Source organism: Rousettus aegyptiacus, unplaced genomic scaffold (assembly GCF_014176215.1).
Source record: "Rousettus aegyptiacus isolate mRouAeg1 unplaced genomic scaffold, mRouAeg1.p scaffold_m13_p_14, whole genome shotgun sequence".
In the NCBI taxonomy this organism is placed as follows: Eukaryota; Metazoa; Chordata; class Mammalia; order Chiroptera; family Pteropodidae; genus Rousettus; species Rousettus aegyptiacus.
Genome location: NW_023416289.1, coordinates 56,038,323 through 56,061,025, shown reverse-complemented (window position 1 = coordinate 56,061,025; position 22,703 = coordinate 56,038,323). Strand labels below are relative to the sequence as shown.

Genomic DNA, 22,703 nt, shown 5'->3' with positions numbered 1-22,703 from the left:
CTTGCTAAACTTCAGCTTTCATTTATTGGAAGAAAATAAGCTTTCTGCTTCTTCAGACCACTAAGAGCAGGACAAGCCTTTACAGGAAATGGCCCCTAGCCAAGGAGCTTAATGGAAGTTTCATTTATCATGGTTTTACCCGAGACATCCTCCCCGGCTGCCTGCTAGCGACTGGCCAAATGGAAAAAGAACAAACCTTTTGAATGTCAGCCCAAGAGGTTCTTTTCGAAACTGGACCACAACCACTATCTGAATAAGAAACACAACAAAGGAGAGAGGTTCTGGGAATGACAGCAACATAAGTCATCACTATGTGTATCGGAATTATTCAGCGACACAGACTCATCTGGTGCTTCTCAGAGTTCTCCCGTAGTGCAAATGTGATGAAAAGGCCTTGCTTTCGCACTCAAAATATCAACTCAAATGATAGTGCAGCAAGTAGTTATTACTAGACAGAACGTGTCATTACTGAGATATCATTTTAGTTAACCATCAAAGTTTTTTTTTTTCTCACCAGTAGAAAGAAAATTTCATACCACATCCTGTTAAAACGGGGAGGGGAGAGAGGAAAATCTAAACTAAATCTAATCAAAGTGAACATCTGATGGCGTATGCTTATGGGAAAAGATTAAGGCCGGTGGCATTCTACACGACTGGTCAGCATCCTGACAGAACTGGGGGAAGAATCCACGCTCCTGGGTATAGTTAAGTGTTCTCGTCACAGAAATGGCCTTGCCCATATTGTGCTAAATTATTTCCTAGGTATCTCCCAGTTGTGTAGTTATTAATATATTTCTTATATTTTCATTGTGAATTCCTAGTGTACAGAAAAACAATTAACTTTTTTATACATGAATTCTAATTCCAACCACCCTGTTGAGTTCATTTATTAACTCCAATGATTTGTCTCTGAATTATAATTAATTTTGGTTTTCAATGTAGACTTCTAAATTATTTTCAAATAAGGACAGTTTTGTTTCATCTTCTCCAAAACACCTATTTTTTTTTCTGCACCAATCAAGGCTTCCAAGTCAATATGTAACAGTGTATAGGTAATAATAGTTTGTATCTCTTATCTTCCTGATTAGTTTTGCAAGGGATTTATCAGTTTACAAATCTTTTTTAAAACTAACTTTTTCTTTGTTGATTTTATTTATTGACTTATATTCTTATTGTTTACTATTTCCTTCTTTCTGTACTCTTTGGGTTTGACTGACTAATCTTTTTAAAAATTTTTTACATGGAAAATTGGATATTGATTTTCAGACTATACTGTTTTCTTATTTATGCACCTAATGCTATAAAGCCCCCTCTAAGCACTGAGTTAGTTTAATCTTACACATTTTGATATTTCATATTTTCATTAAAATGCAATTACAAATATTTTCTAAGTTCCGTTTTGAATTCTCCTATGGCACATGGGATTTTTTTTTTAGAAGTATAGTGCTTACTTTCTAAAATATATAAGATGGTCTAGTTACCTTGCATTTTGATTTCTAACTAAATTTGTAAGGATTAAGTCAGAAAAGAATTCCTATGTTTCATTCATTTCTCTATGGCACAGTTTACGGTTAATTATGCAGTTGAAGGGTTCTACAGGAATCCTTTAGTTGAAGTTGGTTGACTGTGTTGTTTACACATATGTTCTTCTGATTCTTTTTCTATCAGTAAGGAAAAAAGGACAAACGTGGAGAAATGGTAATAATGTTGAGTTGACAGAACCCAATAAAGGGAATAAGGTTGAAGAAGGTCAGAATTGAGTCCAGCTCTATTAAAGAGTATGAGGGTCATTCACTCAGAAGTCCAGATGTCCAAGGGATATTCTAAGCTAAGTGTTTGAGAAGTTCAGGTGGAGAAGCCAAGTTGGCAGCTGGCCATGGATACTGGAGCTAAGAGAGGGGTCAGGTTTAGAGATAGACTTGAGAGAGCCCGGCATTCAGATGCTAATTGGAGGCATAGATATGGGTGGGATTGCCAAGAAAAAGTATAAGATGAAAAGATGGAATGAGCTTTAAGGAACTCCCGCACTTAACAGTCTGTTCAAGCAGGATAAACTTGCAAAGGAGAATTAAAACACACACACACACACACACACACACACCACCACCAACAACAACAACAACAGCCAGAGGGGTGGGGGAGGGGGAGTGTGGCATCACCTACGACAAACAGAACTCAGAACGGAGAAGACAGGAAGGGCGTTTTATAGAGGAAGTGGTCAAGCACATCGGTGCTGATGGCAGGTTAGTCTCCTCCAGCCCTGAAAGCACCCACGCGATGCCTTACAGATTATACGTAATCTTGGTATGGCTTGTTTTGGTGGCATCAGGGGAATAGGTTTGGAAGGAAGGGAGAAGCACCGATAATGGCACAGCTTCTCTGGCGACAGTGTTCCATCAATAATTATTTGTTGACTGAACTGCTACTCATCACTTGCCCCCCCCCACACACACACGCCCCACACTTTTCTTGACTCTTTTATCAGAATATTTATTATCTGCCATGCAACCACAGACCCAAGTTTTGAAAGTCAAGAGCTGTGCAATAAATAATGGCACAGCCTTCCCAGGACACACCAAGTGTAAGAAGGTAATTCACTTCTTCACATAATTGCGCTTAATGGCCCCTCATCAGACCACAAAGAGAGCTCTTAATCAGTTCCCGCATTAGAGAACAACCTCAAATGTCCTGCCTCAACCCATCAGCGCATCTCAAGGTTTCTTGATCTAGAAATTTACCTGCAGAAACAGAACCTCCAAGTGCCTTCAGGATATCACAGGCAGAGGGATATTTCGAGGGGGAGATGCTTAGGTCCAGTAAAATCCTTAAGCTACTTGAGTTACTGCAGACTTGCAGAAGCTATTTTGGGATATTAAATGTTATCAAAAGGCTAGGCTAAAAACAAATGTTCGTTTAGAACAAAGGAACCCGTATGCGTACCTCCCTACAGCATTTCTGGTGTGAAACAGAGCATGCGCAGTTGTGTGTATCCATAAGCCGTTAAATTAAGACACATTTTTGATAACACAAAGAAAAATCTTTCGGAGAAATGGCTGCACCTGCCAAAGCACGAAGGAAATTTTACATAGAAATACCTATCTTTTAAATAAGCACCATAGTTTATAACTTCTAGAATGCCAAGCCAATGGTTTCTTTTATAACATAACCTTTCGAAGCATTTCCCAAGTCCATGCCTATATCAACAGAGCAGCCGACACCTATTATCCAACTAAAGAATAATTACACCTCTTCCAAGCAGACAGGAAAACACAACAATTCCAACACGCTATGGATGATTTTATTGATGACCTCTGAAGATTTGCGACCAATTTCAAAACACATACTCAAAGATAATCACATCATTATACCATGAAGGCAGTCTCGTATCAAGATAAAGGGACCATGCTTTCCTCAATTAATAGCGATGGGAGAATCGGCTGGAAGAGACAGACCAGAAGAAGAAAAAAAAACTTAAATATACTGGGTGATGGAAAGGGAAAGAGCGAGAGCTGAGGGGAGGGGTGGCTGCGCAGAACCAGGCTGCCATTTTTCTCTTGTGCATCAGGAAAGCGCCCTCGGACGAGGGTGGCAGGGAACGGAAGGAAGTCGGGGAGAGAGGCACGTAGGGGTAGCACCGTCCACACAGAAGCCAGATGAGGTGCAGAAGGTCCAGAGCAGGGCCCATCTCTTGGGAGGGCCGCGAACAGCAAGGAGGCCAGTGTGCTGGGAGCAGAGACAGGAGGAAGGCTGGGCGGAGATGAGTTCAGAGGGAGCAGGAGGTCAGCCCAGACAGGTCCCTGCAGGCCACTGCGAGCGGACTGGGACGTCGCTGAAGGGTCCACAAGCATGCCAATGATTCCTTACCAGTCCCTACTACGCATCCGGCCCTGTGTCCACTGCTTCACATACATCATCGGCAATGTCCAAACTGGTCTCACACGATATGTATTTCTATCCAACTTTACAGATGAGGAAAATGCAACTTGTTCGTCCTGTGCATTGTAAGAGGGTAGTTATCAGCCCCAGCACCCGCCTCCAAACGCTAGCCATGTCTCTTGTCAATGCGACAACTGAAAGCATCACGTGCAATTTTCAAAAGTCCCCAGCAGGGACACCACCTCCGCCAGCTGGAACCGCTCGCGCGCGGTTCGTGCCCAGCCCGCCACGCCGCTTGGTCTCCCTCGCTTTACCCTGATGGCAGGAAGCGGGAGACTGGACCAGCATTTGTAAGAAAGATGGACGGATGAGCAAAACACTTTAGAGTTGGACTATTTTCTCCATCGAAACCGTTTGTTTTGGACATCCCTTCTTGTTCAAACTCTAAACAATATCACTATCAAACATACGAGTTGGAACAGAATTGTCCAGGCCAGAGAATAACAATATTCTGCAGGCAGAGCTGAGCCTTGAGAGCAAGATTACCTGTGGACTTGGAATATAACGGCCTCTGTGGAAAACACTCAGGTGAGAAGATATTCTTGAGCATTTAAGGTATATTAAATGTGCTTGGAGGAAAAACTAACATGAAATACTATGAAATTGTACATGGCAGGGCATAATCACATGCATGTGAGCCTTAAAAACTCAATCCATATAAAAGCTGCTATATTCACGAGACTGCTTACATAAGAAACACTGAAAATTAATTTCAAAACATCAGTTTTCGGTAAGTCCTTATAAGGCAATCATTGAAAAGACCTGACTCAAGAAACTCAAAGTTGTAGGGATAAATCTATATTATTATTGGCCTAAGATATTAATTATGCTTACAACTGAGTTTGATCAGAACTTGAAAATTAGTGAAATTTGAAATCAAGCCCAAATCTTTATAATGAGATTACTGAAAAGATACAACTCAGATAACCAAAGTTCTAGGGATAAATCTATATCATTATCTGCTTAAAACATTAATTATGTTTACAATTGAATTTGAAGGGAGCTTAAAAAATGGGCAGAATCTGAAATCAAGCCCAGCTAAGCCTAACTGCTTTAATAGGAGACATTTCAGTGGATGCTTTAGAAATGGCATTTGATTCTAAGAGAAGACAGTAATGTAGCTGGAGTAATTAAAAAGTCCCCATACTAATAGCTTAAATAACAATGTTAGTTGCAGAGTACCACTGACCGATCCCCAATCAGAACTAAAAACTGGCAGACATGCTTCTCTTAAGTCCTAAAAAGCTACCAAGAACATCTTATATACAAAAATATTACGGTACTGTATACTTGAAATAATAAAATTTTAAAAATGATACAGATCTGAAAAAAATTATGAATAAGAGCCTTTTAATAATAATAATAATAATAATAATAATAATAATTTTCTCAGGGCTGACTCTATTCTCTTATACCCTAAAAAGCAATTAATGCTGAGCCGTTACCTGAGTGACTACTGATTCTCATCAGAGAGGCACAAAAACTGCCCACTAGACATTTGTAATCTAATGGCGAGGATTCAGTGGAGAGCAAGACAATGTGTAACACATACTATAAATGCGCAGAAATAGAACCGAGGACAGTATTTCATAAGGTGTCAGTTCTACGGTCGACACAAACGGAGCCGGTGAAGGGGAGCGCAAGGTGCAGGGACTTCCTCAAGGGAGAGGGAAGTGGTGATGGCAAAAGTTACAGTTTCGAAAGAGGAAAATGAAAGTAAGGTCACATTCACGCCGTTATACTCAGAACCAGAACAACTCTTTTCTGCAGTGGCTGAAAACAAACAGACACACACAAAAACTGATGGCACAAACCGCTGGCATAAATGCGGAGCGACCGGCGCTCCCCAAAACAGCTGACGGTGATAGAAACTGGTGCAGACGCTTCGGGAAACAGTTTGACAGTTTCCTATAGAATGAAACATGTAATTACCACTGGGCCCATCAATCCCACCATTGGAATTTACTCAAGAGAAATTAAAACAGATGTCTACGCCATCACCTGTACATGAATGTTTATAAAAATTTTCTTCAGTGTCGTCAAAAACTTAAGACAACCCAGCTTTCCATTAGCTAGTGAGCGGATTTTACTGATAAGGTACTACAGGCAATGGAATACTACTCAGCCACAAAAAGGAATAAACTTCTAATACAAAACATTATGCTAAATGAAAGAAGCCAAATGCAAAAGGCTAAGTGTACTGCATGATACCACCTTTTATGACATTCTGGAAAAGGAAAAACTATATAAACGGAAATAAGATCAGTGGTCGCTAGGGGCAGGGGGAGGGCATTACCTACAAAAGAGGACAAGGGGACTTTAGATGGGTGATAAAAACTTTCTATATCATGACTGTGGTGGTCATTATAGGACTGTCTATGTCTCCCAAACTCAGTCAACTATATACCTAAAAAGGGTAAATTTTAGTCTATGTAAATTAACCACATTGAGCCTAATCTTTAAATTACATAAATGCATACATACGTAAACAAAAACAAACTGAATCAACTGGATTTCCATTAGGTTGCAAAGTAGTACTTCCAAACAAATCAAGATGACACAATCCACCTGAGTCTTGCCAATGTGGAAAAAGTCACATGTCACAATGACACTCCCCAAATCTTACAAATCCTTCGAACATTACCGGCAGCCCCTTTTGCACAATATTTCAAAAATGCCTTACATTGTTCTGAAAGAGGTATTACATTTACCTATTTCATATTCTAATTAAGCATTTTCATTCCTTCCCTTGCAGAAGTAAAGACTGGAAAGGTGGGTCTGACTCAAAGGTCAGATGCTGGAAGAGGGAGTCTGGTCCCTCGGTGGAAACACCCCCCGCCCACCGCCCCGTGGCCCTGGGCCTTCACCGACTCCACGCCTTTCAGGTCCTCCTCTGCCACTCACATCTCCCCCACCCCACCCACCCACAGGCGGTGGTCTCCAAAGCTGGGTATGAGCACCTCAGTGTGGGCAGGAGTTAAATAACAGAACTTCTACACATATTTATCTTTATTTTAAAATTGAAAGTACTTGTTGCTAAATCTAATACACAGATTGATTTGCCCTTTCGGTAATATCTCCTGAGTCAAGACTCTGTGCCAAGAATTAGTCCAAGTGCTGGTAATCCCACATGGATAAAACAAAGTCCCTGAACTCAGGGAGCATACATCCTGGCGGAGGAGACAGATAAAAAATAAATTATAACAACAAAAATACAAATAAATCACAAAACGTACACAAGCGGTTACCATAGTGAAAGGTACTGATGAAGAAACACAAAGCTAGGAAAGGGACGAGAACGAAAGTGGTCCCCTCACCTGATCCATTCGCCAGCCAATCCCGAGCCGCTTTTAGCTGCTCTGAGGGCAAAATGGATGTTCCATAGCACTGGGCGGGGATTACAAGCCACGCTCTCTCACGGTCAGCCAGGTGTGCTGCACACTGCGAGACTGGAGCGTGTGTGTGTGCATCTACACAGGGGCACACGTGCGTGTGTGTGCCTGCATGTCTGGCTAAAGAGATTTAAAGACGTCACCTAGTTTCACTGAAAGAGATCCTTGCAAAGAAACTATGCACTAAAGATAATCCTAATAATGAAAACCAGACAAAAGTGGTAATTATACTCCTAGAATGAACTTTTTAAAATCGAGTGATTAAAAATGTTAACGATGACATGCTTAATCCCATTGGTCTTAGTAAAAAACGAGTATTTATTTATTAATAAATTGAGTGAAAGCAAAAGGTTTTAACACAAGGTTTTAAATGTTTATATACTGCTAATTTCATCTCCATTTCATCCTTCCTTTTTAAAAATTGTCTATTAAGGCATAATTTATTAACATAAAATCTACCCATTCTAAGTGTATAATTGAACAATACTTAGTATGTTTTCTGGGTTATGCAGTTGTCTCCACAATCTGCTTTTACAAGTCATCCTTCCTTTGCAATGTTTCTTTTGTGCAAATTAAAATGTACATATTACATTAGCTCTGAACTATGTATACACGAGTCCCAGGTAAGTAAATACACACATACAAACGCATACAAATACATACAAATAGGGTATGTGTTTTACAATGTTTAAAAATAGAAGCACATGAACCCAAAGATGGGGACTACGACTTCAGGGCCCCAGCTACAATGTCCCCCAAGTCCATGTGTCCCCTTAAACGAGCCACACTAGACTCGGTTCCTTTCCCTGTGTCTCTTACGCTTTCACTATTTGTAGAGAATTCTCGGTGCCTTTTTCTGCACTTGAGTGCACGTGATCCCTGAGCAAATCGGAAGAAGGGCAAACACACAGCTCTTGTAGAGACGAGCGTTTTGACAATGGCATGGTCAGAAGCAGAGTTAGTGCCTCGTGGCTAACTGGAGATCTCAAGTCCAATGAGATCACACACAAGCTCCAAGATTCCAAGCTGAATGACAGACACATGCCATGAAAACAAGTTATACATCAGCGCTAATGGGCATCAAGGTACCCCAGGAAGAAATAAGAAAAAAATGACTCAGTTCTACAAATAGCTGCTCACTGCCTAAGCAGTTGCTTTTATCTAAAAGACAGTGAGAATCGGGCCTTTCTTTTCTGTGGCTGGTTAGAACTCAAGACCCAGCTGAGAGTTTCCTCTCCGTGACCTCATTTACCCTGACATCACCTCGGCTTCACCTTTTCACACTTGGGACGCTTTCACCTTGATTCTTTCCCTTAGCTTTTTTGGGGGGAGTTTACTTTTGTTTGTGGTGCATAACAAAATCCTTAAGGAAAATAAAAGGAAAGTCGAATATGGACAACTGAGTGAATTAATAGCTTACATTTGTGGGCTTTTGTGCCAACCCCTGTCTTAAAAACCTCTATTTAAATATAAAATAGAGTTTTCAGCCAAAAATAGAAATTTATACTGTGTCCTTCCCTGTTCAATAAACGGCTGATGGTCACAAAGATTGAAGTCAGGAGTCCATTTTGTACTACTACAAAGAAGAAATAATAATCTAGATTTTTTTTACCCATAGAGGAGTCATATACCCAATTCATTTTGCAACTAAAGTAATATAGTACAAACCTTTTTAAATATCCCTTGAGAAACAATAACTATTTTAAATGCATACTAAATGGAACATATAAACACTGCAGCTATGACTTCCATAAATCTTGCAGAGCGAATGCTGGATTTAACTTGCAGAATGAAGTTAAAATTGAAGTTAAAATTAAGAGTGACTTTATAGACCGTGGATCTTGATAAATGATGCTCGGCCACTATGCTAACCAGCGATTTCCTAGTCATCCCCCAAAAGCAAGAGTTCATGTTAGGAGTTTAAAATAACAGACTGGCAAACGTGCACACATGCACACACACAGACGCATGCACACACACCTACAAGCGTGCACATGAGAAGCACAAAGTAAAGCTGTGGCCTTCTCACGGTTCTTTTCAAACGCAGCTCAGCTGGTTGTGTGTACACAGCAAGGCTTTCCAGCCAAGCATGACCCTCAAAAAGTAGCCTCTTTTGCAAAATGGCCTTCTGGCAAGGACCTGAGCCCCGTGCAGTTCAAGCTTCAAAGTTCAAGTCGAAGTGGCACAGTTTACCTTCCCTTACGTGACCTGCGTGCGCCAGGGCTGTTTTGAAATTCAGAACCAAAGGTTTTAAAAAGGAAGTATTATACAATACACAACAACCTAAATAGTGTCTGTGTCAGCATCCCATAATCAAATGTGTCACAATTCACATTCAATGGGATAAACAGACCAACTAGTTTCATAAGAGTTCAAGTCCGAGTTTGCTACCAAATTAAAAAAGAAAAAAAAAAAGAAAACTTTCCATTTTTGGAAGCTTCTGAATACTGAAATTTCAGATGAGACTGAGGCAGCAGCAGTAACCACTGAAGTAACAGAACAGAACAGCAAGCGAGACAGACCGGCAACCCCCAGCACCTGAGCAGCACCTGAACAGGTGCTCTGCTCTGCAGGCGAAGGAGGAAGAGTTCAGTGGGCTTCTTTTGGGACGTTAGCCAATGATTCTCCTTCCAGCCCGCCTGTGCAGTTTGGGCACCTTTTCATGGTGCATTTTTATTGAGATCTTGCAAAGCTGGGATGTGCTCTAGGCAGGTGGGAAGGGAGGCATCCCCCAGAGTGGGCTGCACGTGCCCCAAACACAGTCCAGGATGGCCATGGGCCATATGAAGAAAATACTGGAACTTCCATGCAGACTGATCCAATGCGTCCTTTTAATTTCTATTTCTGCATACATTTAATAATATATGTAATATCAGTACCATAGTACATATGCATAATTTAGAAGTAAGTATGTAAACTTACTTTGGGTGTGCCTGCTGATAGGATGTATTATAAAAAAAATAAAAATAAAAAAAAAATGGAGAGAGCATTTCTAAAGCACCTGAGCAATTAAATCCTTTAATCTGTTGAAAAAAAAAAAAATAACTGGCAATACTAAGAAAAGAATTTGTTTCCCCCCTTTGGGCAACAACTATTTTCAGAACCGTGTCTCTTCTTTCAAAAAGAAGTATCAGGTGACGAACACAATACAAACCAGACAAGCTGAAACAGGCAAGATGCCTGTTAAAAAATTAAAAAAAAAAAAAATGCAAGTGTGACTTAAATAGGGTTTTCAGTAAATACCGCTGTCACCTCGGCTAAAGGGTGTTTCTCTTGGGAAATTCATTAGGCATTAATTTCAATAAATGATCTCATTCGTCTCCAGTTTTAGTCTAACGTTTGCAAACTACCTTATGCACTGCTTCCACTTGCTTCCTCCAGCCCATTCATGTAATTTGCATTTTCAACAGTGGACACAGATGCCTTTCTGTGCACCCAGGTGATGAGGCAAAGATAGGAAAAAAGATTTACATCTCCTTTGAGAGAGGAATCACTCATAACGAGAGCAGAGATTCAAACTCACAACATTAAAACAAATCCATTTATCAGGTGACCTGTAGCCTTGATTTAGCTGTGACATCATAAATTACACAGACGGAAAAGAAACGCTCATGAGATTGGAGAGCGATGAAAACTCAATATGCAGAAATGACCATAAACACGCTTTAAATGGCAATGTTGCCAAAAATGGCATGAGTTTCTTTGTGAGGCTCAGGTCATTGGAGTGATTGATTATACACTGCTGTTGCAGACGCAAAATGTATAGGAGATAGGTTGAATTTGGTCTGATTAATTGTAAACTCTGAAAGTTCCTCTTTCTAATAGACTCCTAGGATCAGCTTTCCAAGGCGGACCTGACCTCTTATACATTCGATTCAGTGGCCAGCTTGGACAGGGAAGCTGCTCTCTTGAAGCCTGTGTTCTGGTTGGAGTGTGTAAGTGTGGAGGGGGAGACGGAGCCATTTCCCAGAGAAAGGGGTGACCCACGAGAAGACACCCACATGACAGGAAGTAGAAACATTAGGTGTCTGGGTAAGAGGATTCTGTGCAGAGCCCCCCGCATCAGAGGAGGCGCTGGGAGCAGCCGAGACTTTAGATTTTAAGCAAGCTGGGAAGTCATGGCAGTGGGAGGGATACGGAGCCGAAGGTTGTATCGACTTGTTATATGTTTTAAGGGCCACACTGGCTGCTGTGGAGAATGTGTCCCCTGAGAAGCAGGGTAAGAAGAGTAAAACCAGCTAAGTGAAAGAAATGAAAAATGCTTCTCCAGTTTTAGCTTTCTACCTATTCAGATTTCGGTAACTTGGATCCTCAGCACTGCTGAAAATAACAAGCCCTACCCCACATCTTACATGACCCACTGCCTGCTGCATCCACACAGAAAATACGAATAAGAGAAAGCTATGCTTCTTTTCAAAAAGGCCCTTTTCTTCATTGAAAATCACGCTCACAGAAAAGACACCAATCCCTGAGATAGTCTGTCTTCCTGACATTCAGTAGGGACATTATAATGGCCTCCTGATCTAAACAAAGCCATGAACTTTGTGCAAGCATTTACTGGGACTTGCATTTCCAAGGGAAAGGAGCTCGCTGTGTGTAGGGAAGCAGCTAGGACGAAGTTAAGTATGTCAGCAATGAAAATTGTTACTCTGTCAGTGGACATGGGGCAAGGGTGTATTTTACTTCCGCCCTATGTCAAGAAGTATCCTGGACACTAGAACAGGACCAAGAGGAAAAGACAACCATCTTCATGAGATTTGAGAAAAGAAAATTCATCCTGCTAAAATTCGGACTGATATACTAACAGAGAGATCAGACCAGCTGCAAGGTTGACAGAAAACTTTCCCCCAAGATCACACTGTGGCTGCTAAACAACTAATACGCCTGCTGTTGGGCGATTGTTTCTTGCACGCCAGCTCCCCAGAGTCTACTTCATTCCTCCTGTCTCCTGAGCAAAGATTACTGAGCTACCCAACTGTGACACTGCCCTGGCTTCAGGCCAGAGCCCAGAGCTGGGCCCAGCTTCCCCTGATTCTCGCTTAAATCCATCCAGCATGAGCCCAGAGCCCTCCCCTTCCCCTCCTACAGAAACACCCCAGGATTCCTCAGGGGCACACTCTCCGTTTGCTATACTACACATATGTTCTTGGAAGTCTTATCTAAGTGAGATGGACCAATGTCAGGGAAATCAGGCACCAATAAATTACTACCAAAGCATTATTACATCGGACGGTGTGATAAGGGCTATGACCAACTACTTTAAAAAAAAAAATTAACAGTTAACTTTCCAGCCATCTATATCTATATCTAAATGATTATTCATACCAAAGATCTCAGTTGTACAGAAGAAAACCATCTCTCTATTACAAATAGTAACAAACCTAAAGAAAATTGTTAATCCTGTATCTCCCCTAGGTCTCCAAAGTACCTGGTGACCAAACTTGAAAGTCAGTAGTCTTCCCAAAAGACATATTTGAAATCATTTCTGCCAACGGTCGTGGCAAGACTGGTCATCTCACCAGAAAAGCAGGTATAACTGAGATCGAAAGGTGAAGGACTATTTTATTAGTCGGTGTTATCTACTGAATGTTGTCTTTAGAACAAGGAAGAAAAGCATGTCTGATCTCCCAACAGGTGACTTTGCCGAGCCTGGCTTCACAGTCATTGGCTTTTCCTAAGCATAATGTATCTTTTATAAAAATGGCAGATTAAATCCATTTGAAAACTTCACACTTTAGAGAAATAAAGCAGTGACATTGTTTAAATTGCAAGCAATGCAACAGAGTTGGAAAATTCTGTATGGTTAAGTCATTAGTTTCTAAATGAAGACATCAGTTACCTGAGGTTGTGGTTAATGACAAATGAATGGACAAGTATGACAGCTTAATTCATTCATTCACAAATATATCTGCAACTTAGTATTTATTCAAGTATGAAATCTGTTTTCATAACATTTCTATAGCTGAGTTTTGTTCATCTCGATTTTATCCACATATGAAATAATTACTTCAAAAAACACACACATTGGCCACATTTGTCAAATTTCTAAGCCCAGTGGGTAATTGGTGTGGGGACAATAAATAAGTGGCCCTTTATAATGCAGTGACTATGGGCAAGCATTGCACTGACTAGCTGTTGTCCAAGACTTTCGTGAATCCTCACAACCACAACAGAGGTGGGTAAAATGACTCTGATGAAACAAGACATCGAGAATCAGAATTAATATTAAGCAACCTGTCGGCTAGTAAGAGGCAGTGCCAGGACCCGAACCGGCTTCTCTCCAGCCACAAAATCCCTGCTTATCCCTTAAGCTACACTGCCATCCAGGACGGTGGATCCCCAAACCTCGATGCCAGATAAAGCAGGCATACTTTTAAAGTAAGAATTTTAAAAATTTGCATGGACATTGTGGATGACATTACAATTGTTGGTGCATTAGGGTGGGAAACAGTACAGAAGATTAGAGAGGCTAATTAAAAAGTGATGGGATTTAAATATCCGACGAAGTATAAGCAATCATAAAAGAAAGCAATGAGAAGGTAACTACACGAACATCCAAATACTACGACGGAAAAGCATTTGCGGCCACGGACCCGCCATCACAGCATTCGAAGCGTGCTGTGGGGTCACCCCCTGCACCCCTCCCTCTCTGTGCACACATGTGCGACCCTGACTTATCAGCTCAAACTTTGAGCCACTGAAGGCGGAAGCAAACGGCGAGCTGCAGAGCATACAGAGCCACGTTGTGAGCAGATGTTGGGCTCAACCCACCAATGCGCTGTGATATCACCAGACTTTTTTTCCAAACTACTGAGAAAACTCTCATTCTCCATCTGTGGACTTTAACGGTTACGATTGTACAAATATTGCAATAGAATTAGATCAGTGACACGGAAAGTCAAAGGCCTTTCGTACTGCTCATGTTTTTATGGGCTACAAAATACTGGAGTGCAACGGTAACGAAGCCATGGTTTTTTTTCCCAGTAGGCATTAGCTCAAGGAAAAACAGGCACACCATTCATTCTTCTGAGGCACTCGGACGTCGGTAGGAGATAAGAAAGCAGTCCCAATACAGGGCGATGTGATCTGCGACGTGTTAAGAACGAGATGCTAATAGAGGGCAGAGGAGATGCATCGACCCGTCATGGTGGGGCCTAGACCCGGGAAACAGCAATTAGAATGGAGGCGAGGGGACTGACCGAGAAGCTGAGTTATGTAATCTGGTGATGCTACGTGTTAGGAGGGCAAGGTGAGGTAGAGAAATAAGAGCAAAAGCCATTTACAGAAGGCGAGATGAATGCCGTGCTGAAAATGTTCGGCTGGAAGGACTCAGAAGTTGTCAAAGCTGAGACGGACTATAGTTCGACTGGATATTCAGGCTGAGAGTTTAGGAACAGGGTCTGGGATGGAAATGAGGAGGATAGGAAGCCTCTCCCCTTCCCAAGTGGTAAAGGGAAAAGAAAAATAGGATTAGGGAGAGAATCACAGGCATCACAAACTTTTAGCGGCAGCCCAAATGAAAGAGAACTCACAATGAAAACTAAAGACTGCCCAAGGAGTCACGGGGGAGCCAGGGAAGAAACGGGAGCAGGACCAAGGAAGCCGAGAGAGGAAGACGTTCCCAAGAGGGAGGGAGCGACCATTTCAATCGCCCTGGAGAAGTCGGCCGAGGGAGGCTGCGGCCCATCCGTTGTTTCTGGCTGCTGGGAGGGCAGTAGACACAGAAGCCAGAACGCAGAGAGCCGGGGAAGCAGGAAAACAAGGCGTGACAGGGACGCCCTCTCGAGAAGCTTTGCTGTGAAGACGAGAGAGACGTTATGTATTCTTATGCCCGTGAAGATACAACAAATACTATGATTTGATTAAGAAAGTTAACTTTTTAAAATCTAGTCGTAGCTATATATGAGTCGTATTTTAATCATAGGCCCTTCAAACAAATCTCACGATTGCCTTTTCCCCTATATTTCAGTTTTCATGTCTTATTTTGATGGCAGGTAATGCTACCTAGTGTGAAGAGACTGTGGGTTACGCTTACATTAGATTACAGATTTAACATTTTAGAATTAGAAAAGATTAAACATTTTTACATTCAGAGACAAGAAAACTAAATCAGAGACATGAATGAAAAAAACGAGGTTTCTGTTTCTCTTCTCAGTGGCACCAGCGTAGCGATCAGCACTTAGTGGAGGCCTAAGTCACATTTGTTAAGTGGAACTGACAGTCGAATGGCTAATTAGAATAGAAACATGTGTAGAACCCAGCTTTTTTGACTTTCCAGGTGATTTTTTCCAACGAGTCAAAAGCCTGTCTTGTACCTGCAGTAAACTTTTTTAAAAATTTGTGTTCGATGTCATTAATCATTAGGAAAATGCGAATGAAAACCACGAGATAACGCCTGACACCCTTTAGGATGGCCACTATTTAAAAACAATAACAAGTGTTGGTGAGGATCTAGAGAAACTGGAAGCCTTGTATACTGTTGCTGGGGTGGCGATGAAAAATTGTGCAGTCGTTATGGGAAACAGTATGATGGTTCCTCAAAATATTAAACGAAGAACTGCCATATGTCCAGCAATTCTGCTTCTGGGTATATATCCAAAAGAAGTGAAAGCGGGGACTCAGAAGAGGTATTCGTACACCTGTATTCATAGTCGCATTATTCTCAATAGCCAAAAAGTAGAAGCAACCTAAGTGTCCATCCACGGATCAATAGATAAAACACGGTATATAAATACAATAGAATATCGATCAGCCTTAAAGGAAGGAAATTCTGACACACGCTATACCATGGATGAGCCTTGCAGACATTACGCTAACTGAAGTAAGCCGTCGCGAAAAGATGAATACTGTATGATTCCACTTACATGAAGTGCCCTTCGACGCCATATTCACAGAGACAGAAAGCAGAACGGCGGCTGTCAGAGGCTGGGCAGAGTGGGGGCTGAGAAGGGGGTGTTTAACTGGTGCAGAGTCTCAGCCGTGCGAGATAAACCCAGTCTGAAGACGGACGGCGGCGACAGTTGCACAGCGATGCGAATGCGCGTAAATACCACTTAGAAACGGTTAGAATGGTAGATTTTTATGTTACGTACATTTGACCCCAATTTTTCTAAAAAAAAAAAAATTAAAAATAAGTTATAAAATTAATTTTTAAGCCAAGTCGGAGTGACTGTATCGATCTACATAAAGCGATGCCTTTCGAGAGGATGCGTTAGGTAAAATAAGACGTATGCTGCCATAGCAGGGTCACAACCTCAGGTGACCCTGGTGCCAGAGAAGAAGTGACAAGGACAGAGCCAGGCTGAAGCAGGGTGGACTGTGGCGAAGGCTGCGGCGAGCTAGAGAGGGCACAGGCTCCCACAGCAACGGTCCCTCCTCGCCGTCGTCAGGGCCTGTCCTGATCGATTTTTCAAGAGAGTCTCCCAGCCCGAATGTTTTGGTGAGATTTCCACATTTCTACACACTGTCAGTCAAACGAAAGTCATCCAGGGGGCACTAGTTTCAAATAATTTTCCATACCCTCTTATATCGTTATATTAATACCAACATATTGTTCTCATTTGGATATTTGCTAAAACTTGACTATGAGGACATTTTCTACTGCCTCTCACTCTATAAATACTCAACACCAATTCACATTAAATGAAATAACAGAGACAGCTTTTTTTCCCAGAAAAGATAATTTCTGTACTAAAACTGTTGGGCTATGCTGTCGATTTTGCTATCTTAGTCCCTTCATACTAAATTCTATAAATAAGCATACAAATCAAAATGGATTACTTCAGGCCTCTCTTCTATAATTTTTTTCTGATTTCATGATGCTTCTCTGAGTGACTTCACCTTGCAGAGCTCATGTCATTTAATGCAAATGAGACAGAAAGACCCTCACTGAGCTAATAAAAGGAAAACTACACAACACTCAGTCCCCATAGTAGGGTATAAATTCACTTAGCTAAATTTGTTTTGAAGGTTATGCCATAGTGTTAGTTCTTTGGAGAACCCACTGATTTGCCTTAATGTGTTTTTTAGATTTAGAGTGTATTAAAGAAAATCCATACAAAAATGCATGGTCCACAGGCTTCTACACTAACTCCCAATACATGCTCACCATGGGAAATTTTAAATTACTCCAGGATCACAGGTGACAAACAGAGCGTCTTGCACAGTTTGCACAAGGTGACAATCAAGTCCACGTAAAACAAATGAGTTATAAGCCTAGCAAATTTAGTATAGAACTCATCTCTTTTAGTGTTGTATTTGTAGATATACCCATGAACAGAAATAGAAACCACTAATTTCCATTACTGTAGCCATTAAAATTTAATTTTTGGTGCTATGCAACCACCTGCAAAATGATATGATATAATTTTAAATGGAAAACACAGAAATTACAAAATAGTACCTAAGCTATGTTTGTAGTTCTGTAAAATGATATATATATGTGGATTAGACTGGGCGGGAACACGGAAAAACATTTAATGGCTAGTTTTGTTTTTTTTGTCGAGGCAGAGAATATTTGCTTTCTTTCTAATTTTCTATATTTTTATTCTTAATTTTTATTCTACATTTTTATTCTTAATATTGATGTAATGCTGTTTGTGTAAAAAAGTAATGTGTGCAGTGATATTTTGTGCCTGTGTGTGTTTGTGTGTGTTCTACCCCAGCAGAAAGGAAAAATTCAGTCCAAAATAATCTTGGACGACAACTCGATTTCAGATGGCCAGCTCACAGCAACATGGCAGCTGCCTGAAGAGCTATTACTGCCAAGGACTCTGAGGCTCAGCGGGAAACACCATGTCACCAGCATGAGCATCCGCCCTGAGAGTTGGAAGAAGGGCTGTGGCTTCGTGCCAGGTATTTGCCGTCTCTACCTGGGCACTAATCTCCAAACACAGGTTCTGCTGAAGGGCCACGAGTATTCTAAGGCGTTCCTCAGAACAATCCACCCAAGAGGCCTTGGCAGCTCGAAAACATGACAGAGCTAATTACGCCTCATCCAACAGCCAGCGTAGAAAAACCCATGTAGACAGTTTTAGAATATTCTAAAAATAAAATCTTAACAATGAATGCAGTCACTTCCTTCACATGGTGCAGACATGTGTCAGGGAATCATGACAGGCATCTATTTAACCTGTTTTATTATTAAGTTGCTATAATTCCTACTCATTTTCAATAAACTGTCCTCATGTTTATGGTCTCTGTGCAGAACAGAGGCTTCCAGAGGGAGATTGGCCTTCACGAGCCTCTGGGCACACAACACACATCTTTAGCTAGCATGTAAGTTTGGGTTCTATATTTTACCTAATCAATGTCTGCTTTCCTATGAAGTTCTGTGCAACCACCTCTTTCTGCTTTGAAGGAGCTGAGTTGTACTGTTCTGTCCACAGAGTCAATCAACAAGAAATACAGAGAAACTGCTCAGGTGACTGTGAGCACGAAGACGGAGCATAGAGGTTCTTGGTAAGACACCTGCACCTTTGCAAAGCCTCGTCGGCTGCGTGCACCCCATTTCCATAAACACAAAACGATTCAGGCTTCACACGTGATTTTTAGAAAGCTAAAGCTAATCCATAGTTGGAAACGGTCAGACTGAAAGAAGCAGCCCTCATTCCCAGCAGGCGTCCCGGCATAGCCGGACAGCATCTCGACGGCGCGAGAATGTGACAAGCTCGTGTGTCCTCTGCAGAAAGCTGAAAGCACCAAGTGAGATTACACCGTTCAGGACGAAAAGGGAAGTAGAGCAAGCTCTAGGCTCACCTAACTGGCCCCTGTAATTGGGAAGTAAACACAGAGGGAGCTCTTGTTAGGGGCAAAGTTCAGTGGACTCCTTGTTTTGCGCGAGGAGGAAGGCTCGCAACCCCACAGCAAAGACGTCACCTGGGGGGGCTGGGCATCACTTCCAGGATGCTCAGACTCGCCAGGGACGACAGTCATGCCTGAGTGCAGAAGAAGGCTGCAGCCCCTGCAGGGGAAGCAAAGAGGCCCGGCAAACATTTGGGGTGAAGGTCTAGTGATTTTGTTCTTTTTTTGGCTCAGGGCTGTTAGTTATATAATCTGTTCTCCCCACAGATCAAACACCTGGCTCTTTCAGGTCCCAGATGAAGCCTTACCCTAAGCCCTAACTCCGACCCTGACTCTAACCCTGACCCTGACCCTGACCCCAACCCAAGCTCTGACCCTCTAGCATGAAGTGGCACTTCTGCACCATAATCCCTTTTCACCTCTGACATTCATTGTGGCTTTCATGATCGGAATCATCTCGCGTTTTTCACTTGTCTCTCCAATTCACTTCCTGCCGCCCACAATAACTAAGTCCTCTGAGGACACAGGACTGCACTCCTTATTCAGATCTGCATCTTAGGACTTAGAAGAATATCTGGCACATGGCGATTAAGTTTCGATGGGATGAATGAATGAATGAATGAATGAATTCAGAGGCCAATTCCTTCTACTACTATCATGATTAAGTGTTTACCAGAACTCCACGCCTGCCTAGAGACCAGTAAATTCTGTCAACCTAAAAAGTCTCACAGGTAAGCTCTTTACTAAATGTTTAATTATTAATTAAATAGTGTTGGGTAATGCACTTATTGCTCCACAATAAGGTGTGTGAACAGCTTCATGCACCGGATACAGAGCATTAAATAAGCAGTGACCAGGAGTCCTGACACGCCCTCCTTAGAGGCCCGGGTGTGACCATGGTGAGGACTGAGCATACTTTAGCTCCCCTCAGGTGTTACCTAATCCTTTCCTAAGAAAACAAACCACTCCTCTTATCTAAATCTTTACAAAACCATAGTCAACAAGTTGACAATGAAGCCCTTGACCTCCACCGCAGGGTGAAGACAGGGAACTGATCCCTCTATCGACAGAACTGAAGGATCCTGGAACCGGGCATGCCCGCCAGAGTCCACAGACCACCCCTTCCTCTCTCCCCCATTGACGTGTGAACTCCAGTAACCTGGGATGCCACTGACCCCTGAGGGTCCTGGGCAGAGCTGGTGTCCCTCCTCCAGCATGTCAGGATCAGGAAAGGGCAACAGGCGAGGCCTCCGGGGATGCGGAATCAATTTGCGTGCATCCGATCACCTCTAAACCCATCCAAATGTCTGAATGAGGCATCGCTGCAAACGAATTAAAATGAAACACGCACACACACACGCACACACGGTCTTACCTTGCCTGTGAGTTAAGAAAATACTCTTAAAAAATATAGATCAACGGATATTTCCTTCACTCATATAAAATAATGGTGTATTTGGAGACTATATTTCTAGAGCCCTGAGTGACCCATTCAAAAAACTTTGCTCAGCTCAAAGAACTTGTCGTCTGAAAATACCCACAGTGGTCACGCAGGGTCGCACAGTAGCCGGCGCACGTCAGCATCTCTAAGGCCTCCCCACGGCGGCACCTCTCAGACGAAAATGCTGAGGACGTTGGCGTCCGCGGCGCGGCCACCTACCCTGTGAAAAGGTCACACCGCCGTTTCCCACCCCTTTGGCTCCCTCGGTGCCGCTGGCAGCTCAGCGACGCTGACGGCGCCATAAGGCAGCCTACACCTGCGAGTCCCAAGGGACCGCCCCCAGGTTCCCACGGTCTCGCGAGACCGCCCCCAGGTTCCCACGGTCTCGCGAGACCGCCCCCAGGTTCCCACGGTCTCGCGAGACCGCCCCCAGGTTCCCAGGGTCTGGCGCGCCGCACTCTGCGGCTCGTTTTCGCAGGCCGCCGGCGGAGAGAGGGCTCCGCGCGACGGCGACCGTCGGAACGAGTCCGGCCGCCGAGCCGGGGCACCGCGAGCGCATGTTTAAATATGAGGCGGCATCGGGTTCTAGGAGGAGAGGCGAACCCGGCACCGCGCGGGTCAGTAAAAGCACAGGGAGTACGAAGCCGCGCCGAGATTCGGGTCAGGCCGCGCGAACTCCGTGCACGTCGCTGTCGCCTACTTTCCCGCTTCCCAGTCTCCAGTCCCGAGAAGTGCAGCCGCGGGTCGGGCCTTCGCTGAGTCCCGGAGGCCGCGCGACGTGCAGGAACAGACATGAACGGTGCCCGCCCCGCCCCGGGGACCTTGACGAGCCTCTCAGGGTCGCTTCCTCCCTGTCCTTCCCGATCGGGCCTTACGTTCCTCCCCTCTCACCCTGGACAGACCTTGCCAGCCTTTAAAATCCTCTCTGCTCCCAGGAGGAAACCACTAGTAATCTGTGAAGACGCAGCTTGACGCTCCAAGGAGATAAGATGTTGAAACAATGAACCACTTCTGTTTTCTCCACCGCCCCACGAAACACAGGAAGTCGTAATCCCTCCTTTTTGCTTTCCTTTTTTTTCTGAGGTGCAAGGGGCGATCAGAAATACAGGCAAGTGAAATGAACGCGGCCACTGGTTAGCTGTCACCTTCCGAAGCCAGCCCTCCGAGGCATCCTTTCGTCATTTAGGGAACAGTCAGGTTCCTCCCAGCGGGCCAGGCTTTCATCAAATTATACTGGAATCACCAAGAAAAAGCTAAAACCAGCACCATCGACAGAATGCATACATGTCCAATACCTGCTTTCTGACCTCAAGACTTACTTAAAAAGGGGAAAAATCCCTAAAGGTGAGAGTGAACATCCAAATTTTTATTAAAAAAAGGAAGGTTAATATCTCACATCTTAAAAAAAAAAAAACAAATGGCCCCAAGTTGCGTAAAATGGACTGAGTAACGTAATTTTTATTGTTCTCCAAGACGTGTCTATAGTTATTTTTTTAGATGCCGTAATTTAGTACGAGCTCCTGCTCAAGCTTTCTTTTTCGCCCTTTCTGATGCTTATTCTAGTTAGAAAAAAATGTGGAATGGCACCTCTACAGGGCGAGGTGTCTGATCTCTGCAGAAAAGCTACCACGAACTGGTGGGCGCTCACTTATCCGTACCTCTGCAGGTTTGCCGATCGCAGCCAGACTCCCTTTTTTCCCTGAATAAGAGGAATTTATGAAGTACCTAGTACATGGAGGGCACTCTGCAAGAATCATCACTACTATGCACAGCCCCCAAGGTATGTATTTTCATCCCCATTTTACAGACAAAAAACCTGAGCACTCTGGAGATGGTGAAGCCCGGCACATGGCAGCGCCGGTGGTGAGTTAAGGGAACCTAGCGTGGGCCTCCGCAGCTGGCTCCCTGGGGTGGGTGTTTCTCACGTGGCCCCACCCCACGCCTTCCTCATCAGGGGTGGCCTCCAGGAAGGCTTGCTGAGTGGAGAGAGGAACTCTGAAATTCCCTCTCCTCAGTCACTTCGGCTCCCACGAACTGTAGGGCTAGTTCTCCTGATCTCAAAAAAAGATATTTAGTTGATGAAATCAATCAGATAAGAAATACGAAAGTCTTTTTAAAAAGCTTTAAAATGT

General features: G+C 43.1%; 1 protein-coding gene across 11 annotated transcripts in view; it reads right to left on the bottom strand.

The window, feature by feature from the left end:
- Positions 1–22,703, bottom strand: part of MCTP2 (multiple C2 and transmembrane domain containing 2) — a 526,866-nt gene that overhangs the window by 134,520 nt on the left and 369,643 nt on the right. The window contains exon 1 of one of the 11 annotated variants that reach the window (XM_016123433.2): positions 5,751–6,747. The exons of 9 other annotated variants lie outside the window; for them this stretch is intronic. The gene's annotated coding sequence lies outside the window, so the exon portion shown is untranslated. Of the gene's footprint in view, positions 1–196; positions 3,809–5,750; positions 6,748–22,703 lie in introns of those variants that run through there. One more of the 11 variants, XM_016123434.2, reaches the window with a different exon arrangement.